This window comes from Protopterus annectens, chromosome 3.part0, assembly GCF_019279795.1.
Source record: "Protopterus annectens isolate FY-2018-M chromosome 3.part0, PAN1.0, whole genome shotgun sequence".
In the NCBI taxonomy this organism is placed as follows: domain Eukaryota; kingdom Metazoa; phylum Chordata; order Ceratodontiformes; family Protopteridae; genus Protopterus; species Protopterus annectens.
The window spans coordinates 1,505,445,818-1,505,461,335 of record NC_056731.1 but is presented as its reverse complement, the minus strand read 5'-3'; the positions used below and the strand labels follow the sequence as shown (position 1 = coordinate 1,505,461,335).

The 15,518-nt window shown below is 43.1% G+C and overlaps 1 protein-coding gene across 1 annotated transcript in view; it reads right to left on the bottom strand.

Moving 5' to 3' along the window:
• Nucleotides 1-15,518, bottom strand: part of RP1 (RP1 axonemal microtubule associated) — a 652,673-nt gene that overhangs the window by 539,010 nt on the left and 98,145 nt on the right. The gene's annotated exons all lie outside the window — the stretch shown is intronic.

The following is a 15,518-nucleotide window of genomic DNA, read 5'->3' as shown; positions in this document are numbered from 1 at the left end:
TGATAGAACAATTTGCTCTCCACATACACATCATGTTCCATCATAGCTTCATGTCAGGCTGTGCACACACTGAATGGTGCACAGCAACAGTTATCATACCACACAGAGGAGAAGTCACCACTGATAATGGGAAATAGTGCACTACTACCCTGCTGAGTCTGGTCTGTAAGGCCATGAACCTTGTTCAACTTATTTGATGTAGTCAGTACAGATGTAGGTGAAAGTAAGGTTGATTCACACAGCATATCATGACTTTGCCAGGACTTAGAACACCATCACCCATACTGTGTTCCAGCTACACTCAGTAAACTAGGTATATACTACTATGTCACAGGATTGGTTGGCAACTGGACTGCTGGCAGAAGCAACACTACAGAAGGTGTCTATCTAATACACGCACATCAAACCAGTGCCAGCTACAGTAATACAGGGTTCATTCCTGGTACTCCCCCTCTTATTATCTTTACCACACAGACTAACACAGAAGGCATCTGCCTATTGAAGTTTGCAAATGACTATGAGCTAGGAGCAATAGTTGACTCAATGAGTGCTGTGGGCAACATACAGAAGGGCTTTTGTGGGTCAGATGTGTGGTGTGTGATGTATGGCCACAATCTGACAGCTAAGTATTGCATTGACATCCTCTATGTTAAAAACCCTGTACCCATGAACTACCACCAAGCAGCAGTCAACATAATGGAAACTGTGTGTGCATGGGATGCAGCTGGACAGTAGTTTTTTCCTTTGATAGTCACTTCACCACACCAGTCAGGTAGTCGTAAGTGGCATCCCTAATCATGACAGGGTGCCATCCATTAATATAGAGATCATTGTTCAGCCATACTCAACACTCAAGTGACCCATAATAGATCACATATTTCCTTTAAGGCTTATTGGCCATGTTCAGATGGCCTACACTGGCCTTCCCAAACCCTAGCTCCACTATGTAGCATGATGCCTACCCTGAATAAAGCCATGTCCAACCCAGAGATGTTGGACATGCTACACTCACACATACTGATTTCAAATAAATACATACTTCATGGACGTACACCTGTCTAGTACACAGATCACAACATGCCTGACAGATCCCTGTCCCATACACTTTGCATACATGTGCTGATAGGTAAAGACACCAGTACAAGCAAAGAGACAAGCCCACATCAAGAAGACATCCACATGGAGTATGAGCAATGTCATCACTTGACACACACATATATGTTGATAACATCAAATCACCAGTAAGTGTCAAATGTGTGAGAGTTAAACATGTCAGTGGTGTTAGTGTCATGCAGATTTGCAAAGACATATTTGTAATCATAATAAATGTTATACACATGTATGTGCAGCTGCACTTCTGTACTTCTCTGTGAGTTACTGTGACCTGTCTCCATCATTATGTCTTTCAGGTATGCCACGTGCCAGGCTCCCACCATACACCTGCTTGGAGGATGAGGTCCACACTCCATACCTCCTTGACAACCATGAAACACTCTTCAGCCATGTGCCACAGGATGCACAGCAGTGGGATGCCCAGTGGGAGGAACTTTGCAGGAGGCTAAATGATGTTGGCAACCACAATTGCATCTATCAGCAGGTGCGCCGACACTCCACCGGCCACATTAGATGGACGAAACAGCATGCAAATACAATCGCCAGGGAACAAGCTGCAACAGGTGGGGGGCCACTCACCGAGCCCCCAATCACAAGTACCAAGGAGCTACTGGCCAACCTGGGGATACCTGCAGAACTCCATCCACAAGCTTTAACTGGAATTGTGAAGGTGGGTGTCTCACAACCACTGAGCCGGGAGTTGCCTGGTAAGTCACTACTGCACATAGAACACAACCATAATTCATATAGTTACATGTGTTACTGTACAATATTTAATTTAACATCATATGCAAGGCATGTATGCACACATGCCACATACTATAGTTTGCTACTCTATATATGCACAGATGTGCATACTCCATAGTATAATCTATTGTACTAGCTTATGTGCTAACATGCACATTGCACCCTGTAGCTATCACATAGGTGTGGATAATGATCTTACTGCTGTGACACTCCTATTTAGGTACCTCTGGCATTTTGCAGTGACAGCAGCCTGTTGCAGGTGAGATTGTTATTATTTATCAGGCTTGATAATGCACAAATCATATTAATTGCATGCTATCTGCCATGTGGCCATTTAACACACGCACACATAATGTATGGTGATATGACTGTCACACAATGTCATGTGCTATCTGACATGTCCATGGCATTTTGTGGGCTAACTGCAACACTGGTTAACTATCCTGCAAAACATATCTCTCATCCCAAACATACCACCCTTTGTCTGCATAACCCTGTCCTCAGTGGAGCATATGAAATCTACTGGTGTATGTTATATGGGACAACAATGACATGTGGAATAGATGCCCATCACAACCATTGGACAAAACATGTTTATACATGGTCATGGAGGATGGCCAGAGACATGAAGCAACACACACAGTAGAAGGGATGTACATGTGTGTACACCCTGTTATACATTGGCTCAACACAATTTAACTATGGCCTTTGTGTAATGGTAATATTGCAGCTGTGACGCACTAAACATCATACAGGCCTGTGCACAGCTTGTGTAGGCATGACATCAAACCACCACATAACATGTCTTGAACATCTTGAGTGTGTCATGACATGAAAGCTTTCACCTATACATTATCCAAATACATACATGTGTTGCACAACATACACATACAACCACATCAGGCCACAGATACAGTACATTCACATTGCTAGTGTCAGACATCATTGTCATGCTTGCTCCTCATGTGTGTGAGGTACACAGATGGCATGTGGGACATGGAGTACTGCTACGTTAGCCATGTCTGGGCATAGTTGCCAGGCATCAGCAATATGGTTGCAGATGTGCATGGGCGTCATCTGTATACTCTTCACTGACCTGTGTCACACATCCCACATTAGGGTTTAGTGTGTATACACCTCAGTGATGTGGGTCACATTCCACATCAGATATGTATTGTATCTGAACACAGTCATGGCTATGAACTGTGTCTGTAACTCACACTGTATAGCAATATTGAAGCCACATGATGCCCTGCAATGGCTATGCACATCAGCTCAATGTGCAGCATGTCACTGTATATCTGTAGGGTGGACTGACAACATTGTGTCAGCTGAAGGTCCATGTTAGTATAACACATCCCTGCATTGGGACACCATTACCTCACTGTATATTTGAAAGGACACCATTGTGTTAAACATGTATGCATGTCAATCAACATATCAGCAGAAAACATGTCATACTACATGTGATTGGCAAGGTCATATGCCACACATCAGGCTGGTGTACTATTAACCTGTGCTGGTCTGTGGCACCATTGCAAAGTAGGGACAGCCATGTCAAACATTTGTGTACAGCCACATGCACATTGTCTGTAGACTCAGCTCAGGGGTAAGTAGAATAATGTTGAACAGACAGGCACTGCTGTAGGGGAGATATGCAAGCTAGGGTTCAGGCAAACATAGTATTCACTCAACATACCCTTCTGCTCATGTCCTCGTCACACATAAGGGCAGTGGCCAACACAAAGCATCAGTGGCAGATGTACACAGGTCAGCGATGGTCTGTTAAAATGTGTGGTATGTTGCACAAAACATTGCAGTGCGGTGTAATGGTGCATAGTGCATGCATTGTGTTGCAGGTATAGGCCATGACCAACTAACACAAATGGTGCAACACAGGGATGTATGCTAACAACTACTATAATTGTGTAAGGTGCATGCCTTCTATGATAACACATGCATTCTGTTGTGTGCAACACAGGGATGTATGATAACTACCACTATAATTGTCTAAGCTGAATGCATTCTGCCATATCACATGCATGTTGCATGCCGTTGGGTGCCATATCATGTGTCTCTGTCTGTGTCTGTCTGTGCATCTGTGTGTCTGTATGTGTGTCTGTCAGTGTGTCTATCTGTGTGTCTGTCTGTGTGTCTGTGTGTCTGTACTGTGCTGTATAACTTGTAATGTATGGTTCTTGTCTGCCACTCACAGGTGTTGCTGTAGGTGCGTTGCCCTCCTGTGGTCCACCTGATGTTAATGTCCCCACAGACTCTAGCAGTGATGATGAAAGTATGATTGAAGCACAGGCAGGGTTGTCAGGGGCTGAATCTGTGCCTTTGATTGCCATTCCACCTGTATCCCCTTCATCCCCATACACAGTTCTCATGCCTACACATACCTCCATCACCAGTGGCCATAGAGGAAGGACAGTTGGTGGGTGGTAGCATGGAACAGGAATGTGTGGAAACTATGAAAGGTGTGCCTGCACACCATGATCCCAGCCAACCGACTGGTGATGTCCCACACAGGCATCTGCCCAGGGCTGCTTGTAGGAGGACTTCTGGCCATCATGCCCCTGCAAGACCTAGCACATCAGCTGGTGTCACCAGATGCATGTTTCAGGCTGTAATGGAGGCAACGGTACATGCTGAATGGCACAACAGAGAAGGTCTGAGGCTTCAGAGGGCTGTTGTCCATTCTTTAACTGATAACATCCAGACAATTGCAAATGCTCAACATCATCTTGCAGATGTTTTGGATAGACAATTGAGTGACGTGGTGGGAGTCCTTGACCATGGCATGTCAATCCTCAAGCATGGAATGTCTGTGATGGAACATCTGGTGGGAGTGAGGCATGGAGCATGTGGATGTAGGCCTGCTACATCACATGTTGAAGGTCTACGTGAACATGCTACATCACATGCCTGCTCGCATAGTGGGGGTAGCAGCAGCAGTGCAGCTGGTGCTGTGCTGGCCACACCAGGACACAGCTGGCCACGTGCATGTGGTCCTGGATGGTCCCAAATGGGACACAGTTCCAGTGGACATGTGTCATCAGACAGTACCCAATCTGGACCTCTGCCTGGTAGTGCCCGTGCAACCCCTGGCAGGCGCAGGTCACGTGGCCATGGCCGGACACCGTGAACTGTAAACCCTGCCCTGTACAGTCTGCAGCTGTCAATAATACCCCTGTGTAGGCCAGACACATGCCAGACCTGTGTGCATACATACATACACACACATCAGTAACAAATGTAGGGCACCCCGACAGACCCTCGCATAACATCCACACACGCCCAGTTAGATAAAAGGCCCTATTCCCACACACATGATGTCATCCAATGGTGCATCCTAGGCCTCTGGCAAATATTATTACCCTGTGCATATGATGATGCCTGTGTTGCATCCCTGTCATCCACACCATCGGTGCAAGGACATGCTCATATGGTCTGATGCACAGCGTGAACATACTAGGAAGACAATTGTAGATTACCATTGTTGAGTAGTGTTGACAGGCAGAAGACATACCATGTACTACAGTTTTAGAATGCATTTTGCACTTTTCACAGTATGAATCATGTGTAACAACAGTTACCGCATGTTGATCTTGATGGTCTGCCTTCCTCTTTCAGGTGTAATTGCATGTGCCGGGGGATGTCAGTGTTTGCAGTTAGTGTCCCATATGTAAATGTAGACTACTCACAGGTCTGTATGACAATACCTGCATGCACTTTGTAGCTACCACATCACGGTTATAATCTCCCATGTTTCAGACATGTTTACTGATCTAATGATCCAAGAGCATGATAGCTGTGTAGTAAGCTACTGTGGCCAGAGCCATCACATCCGTAGTGGGTGACATCACAGGTATAGTAACCTGGAGCAGGGAGGAGGTAAAAGAGTGGCCTAGCAGATGACAAGGGTAAAGGCCAGTGGAAAAAGTGGTTTCTCATTGGTAAGCAGTAATACCCACTCCCATGACAGGATACAAACACACATACACACACAGAGATTCACAGACACAGTAACACACCCACACACAGTTGCCAGTGTTGGGATGAGAACCCTTCCTATGTGCAAATCATCATTATAGTACTACACAATTACAAGACATGCCGCAGAGATTACACATGTACAGGTAGTCAAAATGGCCTAAGATCAAGGGATACTAGAATGCGGTGAGTGTATGTGGGGAGGGGGTTTCATCAGTAGGCTATGTAACAACAAGCCTTACCCCAGGGCATACATGTTTACAGGTGGTTAGAATGCCCTTCTAAGACTGATGACATCAACAGGGATACTAGATTGTATTGAGTGGATGGGGGGAGGGGGTCTTATCATTTCACTACGGTAAAATACAGCCTCACTCCAGGGACCAGACAACCATACACACACACACACACACACACACACACACACACACACACACACACACACACACACACACACACACACACACACACTCTGTGGCATTCACAAAGATATACACCTATGTCACACACATGCAGACACTTGACATGTGTGAGATTCAAACTCCTGCCTATGTCTTGCTTTCTACACTTCACTCTGTACAGATGTCTACAACAGTGTACAGGAGAGTGAAAAACATTTGTGATGTATTCCCCACCATACGTGATGTATATGGACACACACACACCCACACATGCCAGTACTGTGAATCAAACACCTGCCTATCTCATGATAGGTATTACAGGGCTACAGCACTATCGCACATGCTACAAAGCATACTGGCTCTTTCCTTTGCCAACTGTGCTGATATATGCACAATATATGCACAGGGGAGGTGTTACTGTTACAGGTGTCAAGAGGTTTGCCTTCAGTGTCTCCCTTACTGCATTCTACATTGTGTGTCTTCTCCTTCAGTTAACAAAACTGTAGCTTAGCAGTTACACAGGTTATTGTAGGAATGGTTGTAACACACCTGTGAGCTGTCCTCAGTAATCATTCATCTGCAAAGTAGCCCCACCACTTAATAGTTATGTCCAAACATCTGTCCATACCTAAAGTACAGCTTACTGTACTTTGAGCATATCACCATATTCAGTTGTCAATGTTGAGGCTGCATTGCAACTGCATGATGTACTAAGACAAAAGTCACCTTCAAACATCAGATACTGCACACGCATGGAATCTAAACACACATCAGTACATGTACACATATTCAGTCTCCATCAGTAAGTGGACTAGCAGGTCATGAGGATACATTCCATACCTTCCCCACACCATGTGTGACACCTAGCTGAGCATTGCAACATAATGGATGTTGTATCCATGTAGGACACACAACCACCTTCACTGAGTAGCTAAGTGTACATTTATGCCAACAGCACATATCAGCAAGACACACACACAGCGATATTCTATGTCATGATCCCACAAACTGTTAGTTTACAGTTCCATTGTGAAGCCAGGGCACTGTAATGGTCAACAGTGAGCACATCATATTTGCCACACACATGTCATATTTGCCACACACACACCTCATGATTACTGGAAGAGTGCCAGCAATTTGCTCTGTTTGAACTAGGCATTAAACTTATTCAAGCATGTGTGAGGTCTGTGGCTTGTAAACATCTCGCCTCAGCACATTCTGGCTATTGTGGTAATAAGGTTAATGTCCAGACAACACACAGCATGCATGGCTTGCAATTGTTGATATGGGGTATATGTAGGAGCTGTGGGTCACACATGGCTGTACATGTCATGGACATATCACCTGTAACTACTCAGGAACATACACAGCATAGCTGTATTTCCCTGAGTCTGTCAATACAGGCCATGTGTGTAGGTCCTATGATCCTGTTATTTGGGTATGTTGGTAGGCATTTTATTTGGTGGACATGTCTAATGACATACATGCCACATGGGTTGTTGTATGATATGATTGGTGTCATGAGTAGCCAGTAGAGAGGGAATATTACCTCTGTCAACATAGACATCAAACCTTATGTACTGTTAGCATTCAGCAGCCATGGACCTATCTTCCATGTGCATGTGTGTAATGAATGTAGCCACCTGCATGTACAAAGGACAACAACAACTATGGTATTTTCATTTCTGTTGTATGAGTGTGGGATGTACATATCATGGGCAGGTACATCTAGGTCATATCCAACCATGAGGGTGTTGCTTACTGGTGTACAGCAACAGACAACTGTGTTAATGCTGACAACATCCGAGGGACCCTGGTATGTGTACAACTGACCTGGTTACAAACAGTGGTATTATTGCATTGCATAGCACATTATGCAACTGTGTCAGTTCATGAGTATTTTGCACAGTTGATGTAGGGCTAGGTACAGTCAACCAGTCGAAGGTTATTTGGTGTTGTACCATACTATTTCATACCACATTTAATGATGTGTGTTGGTAGTCTGAGGACATGGTGGTGGATGTATATGAGGATACAACCTAGAATGCAGCTTTTGCCACAGTCACCTGAACCTGACTCATCTGTGATGCATTATGTTGGAGTACTGGTCTTTACTTGTGAATATGTGGACACCACTACCAGTATTATGGCCTACATGTCTGGGTCTGAGTTATATGGTGGTAGTGCTATTGTGTACTATAGAGCCTTCAGCCAGGTGTTCCTCACTGCACAGATGTCAGTATTCCCCATTGTAGGTTCTACATTGAGCAAATGGATTACGACAGCCACACATCTAGCACTGGTTAGCATAAGCATCCAATGCAATTGTCTTGTAGGTGTCAGGGTGTTACTTCTGTGTTTAGGACATTTGCCTTGGAATGGCACTATATGGGTAAATGCGACTTAGGTATTATCTACACTCCTTTGAATCACGCATGTATGTGATCGGTGAAAAAGGCTTGTCTTCTTTCAGTCATGTTATCCCAGAATAACAGACACTGGACGACCTCATAATTACAGCAGGACATTGGCTCATTGTTTTGGTCAAGCGGTTGCCACTCATACCATGACATCACTGCAAGTGTCAGTATTGTGCTTGGTATCAAATGCTACATCTAAGGTGATGGACAGCAGCAGACGTTGTGTAGATAACCAGTGTCAGATATACTTAGTGGAGCAGTTCTGCTAATAATGACAACTACTAACACAGCCAGAAGAGGTCATCTTGACACCTGCACCTCAGTACTATTACACAATGAGGCTCACATATTATGGTTGCACATGCCACTGTTCCAAGTATAATGCCACTGTCCACAACCTGATATCAATGTATGCCTTTTCAGGGCAGCAATGTGTGTGACACATGCTGTACTTTGCATCCACCTGTGTGTCCCAGTTAATCAATTGTCTGTCACTTCCACACATGCAAGATTTTGTATACTTCACATATATATGGCAGTACTTCATGTACATGTATGCATGTGTATCACACAGCACAGACTCAGATATATCATTTACGGGCCACATACAGGTATCTGGTAGTAAACCTGTATGGTGTGCATATATACTGACAGTTAAGATGTACATAGCTGTAAACCTGTGTTTTCAATAGGAGTCCATTACAACGTGTTCTGTACATCTAAGTGTATGAGCATGCAGACTGTGGCCTTCTGTGGTTAGAATCAGAGTGCATCCCAGACAGCCCTGTGCTACTAAGTGTATGAGCGTACCCACTGCCACCTTGTGTAATTTGAGTCAGTGCATCCAAACAAGCCCTTTGTTAAGTGTATGAGCATGCCCAGTATAACCTTGTGCAGTTGTAGTCAGAGTGCATCCCAAATGTCCCTGTGCTAGTAAGTGTATAAGCATGCCCACTGTCACCTTGTGTAATTGGAGTCAATGCATCCAAGCATGTCCTGTGATTCTATGCATATGAGCATGACCAATGTAACCCTGTATATTGATAGTAGTTGTCCATTCCACAGATGGGCATACTCCAGTTCAGGGCTTGTTGAGCTACAACTATACCTCTCAGGCCTACCTATGTCTTACCTGCAGATGATGTGTCTTGTTTGTGCATACAGGTTGTAATGGACTCCTACTTTAAACACACAGGTTTACAGCTATGTACATCTTAACTGTCAGTATCCCTGTTGATGTCCTCAATCTTAGAAGGGCATTCTGACTGCTTGAAGTGTGTAATCTCTGTGGCGTGTCTTGTGACTGCATAGTAATGTAATAGTGATCTGTAGATAGGCAGGAGTTCTGATCCCACCACTGGCAACTGTGGGTGTCAGCAAGTGGTTGTGTGTGTGTATTTGTGTCTGCATCCTGCAATGATAGTGGGTTTTATTGCTTTCCAAAGAGAAACCACCTTTTGCACCGGCCTTTATCCTTGTCATCCATTAAACCACCCTTTTCCCGTCTCCCCACTGCAAGTAATCAGTCCTGTGATGTCATCCAGCTCAGAAGCAGCATCAGATTAAGTGTAATTGTATGGGCTCTGTAGCACATACCCCAACTGCATACCACTCTACTAGTTACCTTTACATAGGCAAGACTTGTAAGCACAATACTGGGAAGTGTGTGTGTGTGTGTGTGTGTGTGTGTGTGTGTGTGTGTGTGTGTGTGACTACCCTGTAGCCAGGCATACACATGTGTTATGTCTTTTAACATGCTGCACACCATGGTAGTTATCTTTGGTGAGTGGAGTCTACATATTATTTCATAGTTAGGAATAGAAAGGAATAGACAGTCAAGAATGACTACTATTGAGTATGTTATTTTCCTGTGCCACTGTCGAGCAGTGACACAGAAGTGGTCCCCATGTTGTATTTCTATACCCATCATTCCCCCACCCAAACTCCACAATCCCCGGGGTATATTTCCTTAGCCATCATTCCCCACCCCAAACTCCACCTACACAACAACCATCCCTTCTCTGGTGAACTGATTAAGATTTATTTATTATTTATTTATTTATGTATTTTACATTTTTTAACCGGGATAGTCCAACTGGATACATGTCCATTTTCAGTGGAGGCCCAGGGAGAAAAGCTCCAAGGAGACAAATTTACAAGACATACAGATAATTCTTGGATACATATTTCAACTAGGTCCATTAGGTATGTAGTTGGGCACACATAAAGATATTAAGCATCAGTCAGCTACAGTTGACAATAGGTTTATAAACAACAATGCATAGTGTAGACTAACACAGATATGCCATCATTCGTCTGTTGTGGTATACAATTTTATGAAGGTAAAATATGAGATGTTTGTTAAGCCAAGAGTTACATTAGTATAGAAGTGGTTCAAGTATTAGTCTGGTGTGGAACAGGGACATAGCCATTTGTTACTGAGGTAAGCTTTTATAGTTATTTTTAATTTAGAAAGGGATGCTTCTAGGGTTATGGATGCTCCATATGATGGGAGTTCCAGATTTTGGCTATATAAGAAGAGTATAGGGAGTCACCAGCATGGTTGTGAGATCAGGTAACTGCTAACAGCAACTTGTCTGTGAAGCAGAGTTGCCTAGGACTGGAATACTGTTGGATTATGTTTATTAATGAAGGTGTTATACTTGGATGAGAGAGTAGCTTGTATGTGATAACCAGCTGGTTATAGGTTAGCAGGTTTGATAGTTCAAGCCAACCCAATTGCTTTAGGTTTTGGCAATGATGTGTTCTGAAGGAGCTGTTGTTGGTAAATTTGGCTATCTGATTATAGCAGGTGGTCAATTTATTGGTTTCTGTTTTGAATTGGTTAGTCAAAATTGGTGATGCATACAGAAGAGTTGAGAGAAGGTGTGTTTGTGCAATTGTAGTTCTAGCATTATGGGTCAGGAATGATTTGTGTTTGTATAGACTTCCCAGCTTTTTGTTAGTATTTTTTATGGCCAGATTAATGTGTACATCAAATTTGAGCTTGTTATCAATAGTAATACCTAGAAGTTTTGTCTGGGATTCAGGCGAAATAGGGGTCCCGTTTTTTGAGTGAATAGTAAAGGAGGAGATGGGGGCAGTAGTGATTGAGGGATGAAATATGAGGAGCTTAGTTTTTTGGAGGTTGAGTATCAAGGCATTCTCGGTAAGCCAGCTTTCAACTGAGTGAAAATTTTCCTGGGTTATTTTGTGTAGGTCTGCTAGGGTAGAGGTGCTGCATATTATAGTAGAATCATCTGCGTATTGGATAAGGTTTGAACTATTTACAGCTGAATGGAGATTGTTAGTAAAAACTGAGAACAGCAGGGGGCCCTGTATAGATCCCTGAGGTACACCAAGTTTCACAGTTAAGAGTCGAGACAAGTTATTGTTCCATAGTACTGCCTGTTGCCTATTGTTGAGGTAGTTTTTAAACCAGGAGACTGACAATTTATCTAGGCCTAGGTTAGTAAGGTGGGAGATTAATTTTTCATGATTAACCATATCAAATGCCTTTGATAGGTCTAGGAAGAGGGCTCAAGAAAGGTTACTATTGTTTCTGTTGTGGTTAATGGTATCTGTGAATGCTAGCAGGACAGTGGTTGTGCTATGACCTGGATGGAACCCGTGTTGGGTTTGGGATATGAGTTCTTGATTAATAAGGTGGGTCATTAATTGTTGGTGAATACATTTCTCCAGTATTTTAGCAAGTGGGGATAGGATAGCTATTGGTCTGTAGTTAGATATATCATAGGAATTGCCCCCTTTATGAAGGGGTATAATATAGGCAGTTTTCCAGATCAAGGGTACTGAGCTTTCAGAGATGGATCTGTTTATTAGGATAGAGACTGTTATAGCTATTTCAATTGCTGTCAGTTTTAAGAATTTGTTGGGGAGGGAGTCTTCTCCTAGTGTTGTTGGTTTTAATTGAGAGAGTAATTATCTTATGTAGGAGGTTGGGGTGGGTTGTAGCTTAAAAGTGGAGCTGTTATTAGGTTTGGGGTGGTCAATAGTGGTTTTGGTATGAAGTTGCTTTTGTGCAAGGGCAAGTACGGTCTCAGTAAAGAAAGCATTGAATGATTCTGCTATGTTTTCTTTCATTAACCCTGTTGTTGGGGGTGGGGTGGTGATTTTTCCAGGGTGTAGTAGCCTGCGTAAACCTGCCCAGAATATTTTTGGGTTGTTCATGTGTTGATTTTGGTGGGTAATAAAGTATTTTTTTTTTGTCTTCCATGACTAGTTTTTTGGTTAGATTTTTAATCTGTTGGTATGCTTCCTGTATACTTGGGGTTTTGTTGGACCTCCAGGTTGTCCAGGCTCTATTCTTTTCTGTTATTTTTTGTCTTGTTTCCCTAGTTAACCATGGAACTGCTTTGGCCTTAACTCTGGTAGTTCTTTCAGGGGCATACCTATTTAGTATTTGTAGAAATGTGGAGTTAAAGTGTTTGGTGGCTTCATCTAGGGGTGGGTAATACAGTTGGGACCAGTTGTATAGTTTTAGATCATGTAAGAAGTTTGATAGGTTAAAGTGTTTTTTGTACCCAGTTGTTTGGAGTATAGGGGTTTGGGGGTGGTGGGAGTTATATTTAAGTGAGAAAGTAGCCTGATGGTTGCTTAGTGAGTCAGGAGGTGTGCCTGCTAGGTAGGAAGAAGGAATTTTATTTAGTAAAATCCAATCTAGAAGAGTTTCTTTTTTCTATTGTTGTCTACTCTAGTGGGTTATTTGATGAATTGAGAGAAGGAAACTAGGTTGATATGATTAGTGGAAGCTTGGGAAGAGCATGTGAGCCAGTCAATATTAAAGTCCCCTAATACAATAGTCGCCTGAGGCAAGGATTGTGATAGCCATAGTAATAAACTTTCCATGATAGGGATATTATTGCTTGGGGGGATATAACCTGTTACTAAGTTGATAGTTTTGTTGTTGCCTATTTTGAGATTAGTTAATAGTATTTCTGCTTTGTCTAAGGGGGGTATTGGTAACTCAGTTTTAGCTATTGTTAGTGTATTTTTGGAAAGCAGGGCAATGCCACCACCCTTCTTTTTCAGTCTATCTTGTCTAAGGATACTGTATCCAGGTGGCAGGATTTCTGTATCTTTGGTAATTGGTTTTGGCCATGTTTCTGTTAAACTGATTATATCAGGGTGATATTGTGAGATTAGAATATGAAGCTTGTGTATTTTATTGTTTAAGCTCTTGATGTTTAGATTTAGGAAGAGTAGACTATTTGCTGGCCTGATATTAATTTGGGTTAGTTTGGGAAGCTGTTGTGCTTTACTTAGGGAATTTGTATCATAGGGGTCTGGATTTGGGTGGATATCTCCATCATTTAATAGTTGTTGTTGGTTTGTTTGCAATAGTTTCACTAGCTTTTGTAGTATAATTATGTATTTGTTGCTTGCAGTTGATTTGGGGTAGGTGTTGATGGGTTAAAAAAAGGTATGGCTTATGGCTGTAGTATTGAATAGGGTAGGGCTTATAGTTGGGGGTAACTGGGTGGGATGGGTGTGATAATGGATGTGGATTTATGGGTGGGGGGTTGTTTTGTACAGAGTAGTTGCAGGAAGTGGCGTGGTAGGTAAATACTAGGAAGAGTAGTAGGATCATTGGCTGGAGGAAGTTATTCATAGTTAAAGGGGATAGTTAATTGCCAGGAATGTGTATGGGTGGTTTAACTGAATGTGTAGGGGTAGTAAGGAATGTGATTGGTTTCTGGAACTGCAAGAGGTGGGAAGGATGTAGATTGGGTGTAGGTTGAATGGAGGTGGGAATGGATAGCTATAAATGTAGTTGATGTGAGGGTGGGTGAGAATTGGGGGCAGGGTAGGGGAGCAGAGTGAGCCTGAGCGTAGCAAGGCTGAATGGAGCGGGGGCAACCAAGCTGGCAGGTAAGCCCACAAAAAATTATCAGTTAGACCTGAGCATAAGAGTAAGCTGGTTATGCTACAAGGTTTTGTTCTTTTCTAGCTTAAATAATATAACTTATGGTTAGTTTCCCTGTTCTGCAATAGTTTATATCTTTGGCTTGGGCTATTTTTATTTCAGCAACTTAAGCCTCACTTTAGTCAGGATCTTTATGTAGATTCCACAGGGATAGCAACAAAGGTTGGAAAAAATGGCCTGATAGGATACGTTTAAATTGTAAGACCTATAGATAAATACAAACAAGGTTTGCTGTAAGTAGGGAGGGTGAGGGTAGAAACTATACCTGCCGCCTGCCTTCAGGTGGGCTTACAGGGAAAGATGAAATTCTACTATTAACCTTGTTTTATAGTTGGCATTTTGTTGGCTGGAGTCTTTAGTTGAGATGGACTGCACTGTAGCTCCAGGTAATACACAGTCACTCCGTGGAGACTAGGGCTGGGTATTGGTTAAGGTGGCTGATAGGTCTAGAAGTGAGAAGATAAGAGAAACATATGAGAAGGGAGGGCAAAATTCACTTGTATATCACAAACCAACATATACCAACAATGGCATGAGAACATAACACAAGATGGTGCTAAAACTCTAGCACAGTTACAGCATGTAATACAGTAAAGTAAATTAGCTAATGTGTAATTTCACTGTATTTTCTAAAACAATGTATGCCACGGTGGTACGGCAGTAGCGTTGTTACCTCACAGCAAGAGCTTCTCCTGTCTGATTCTCGGCTGGGCCTGGGAGTGCCTTCTGTGTGGAGTCTGCATGTCCTCCCCGCGGTTGGGTAGCATTCGAAAGACATGCTTGCATAAATGGGCGTGCCTTTGTTGAAGGTTGGGCGTTGAGCTGGCACATCGGCGTTTCGTAAAAAATCTACTGCCAATCATTAGCGGACCGGAGTTCCACTGTGGTGACCCC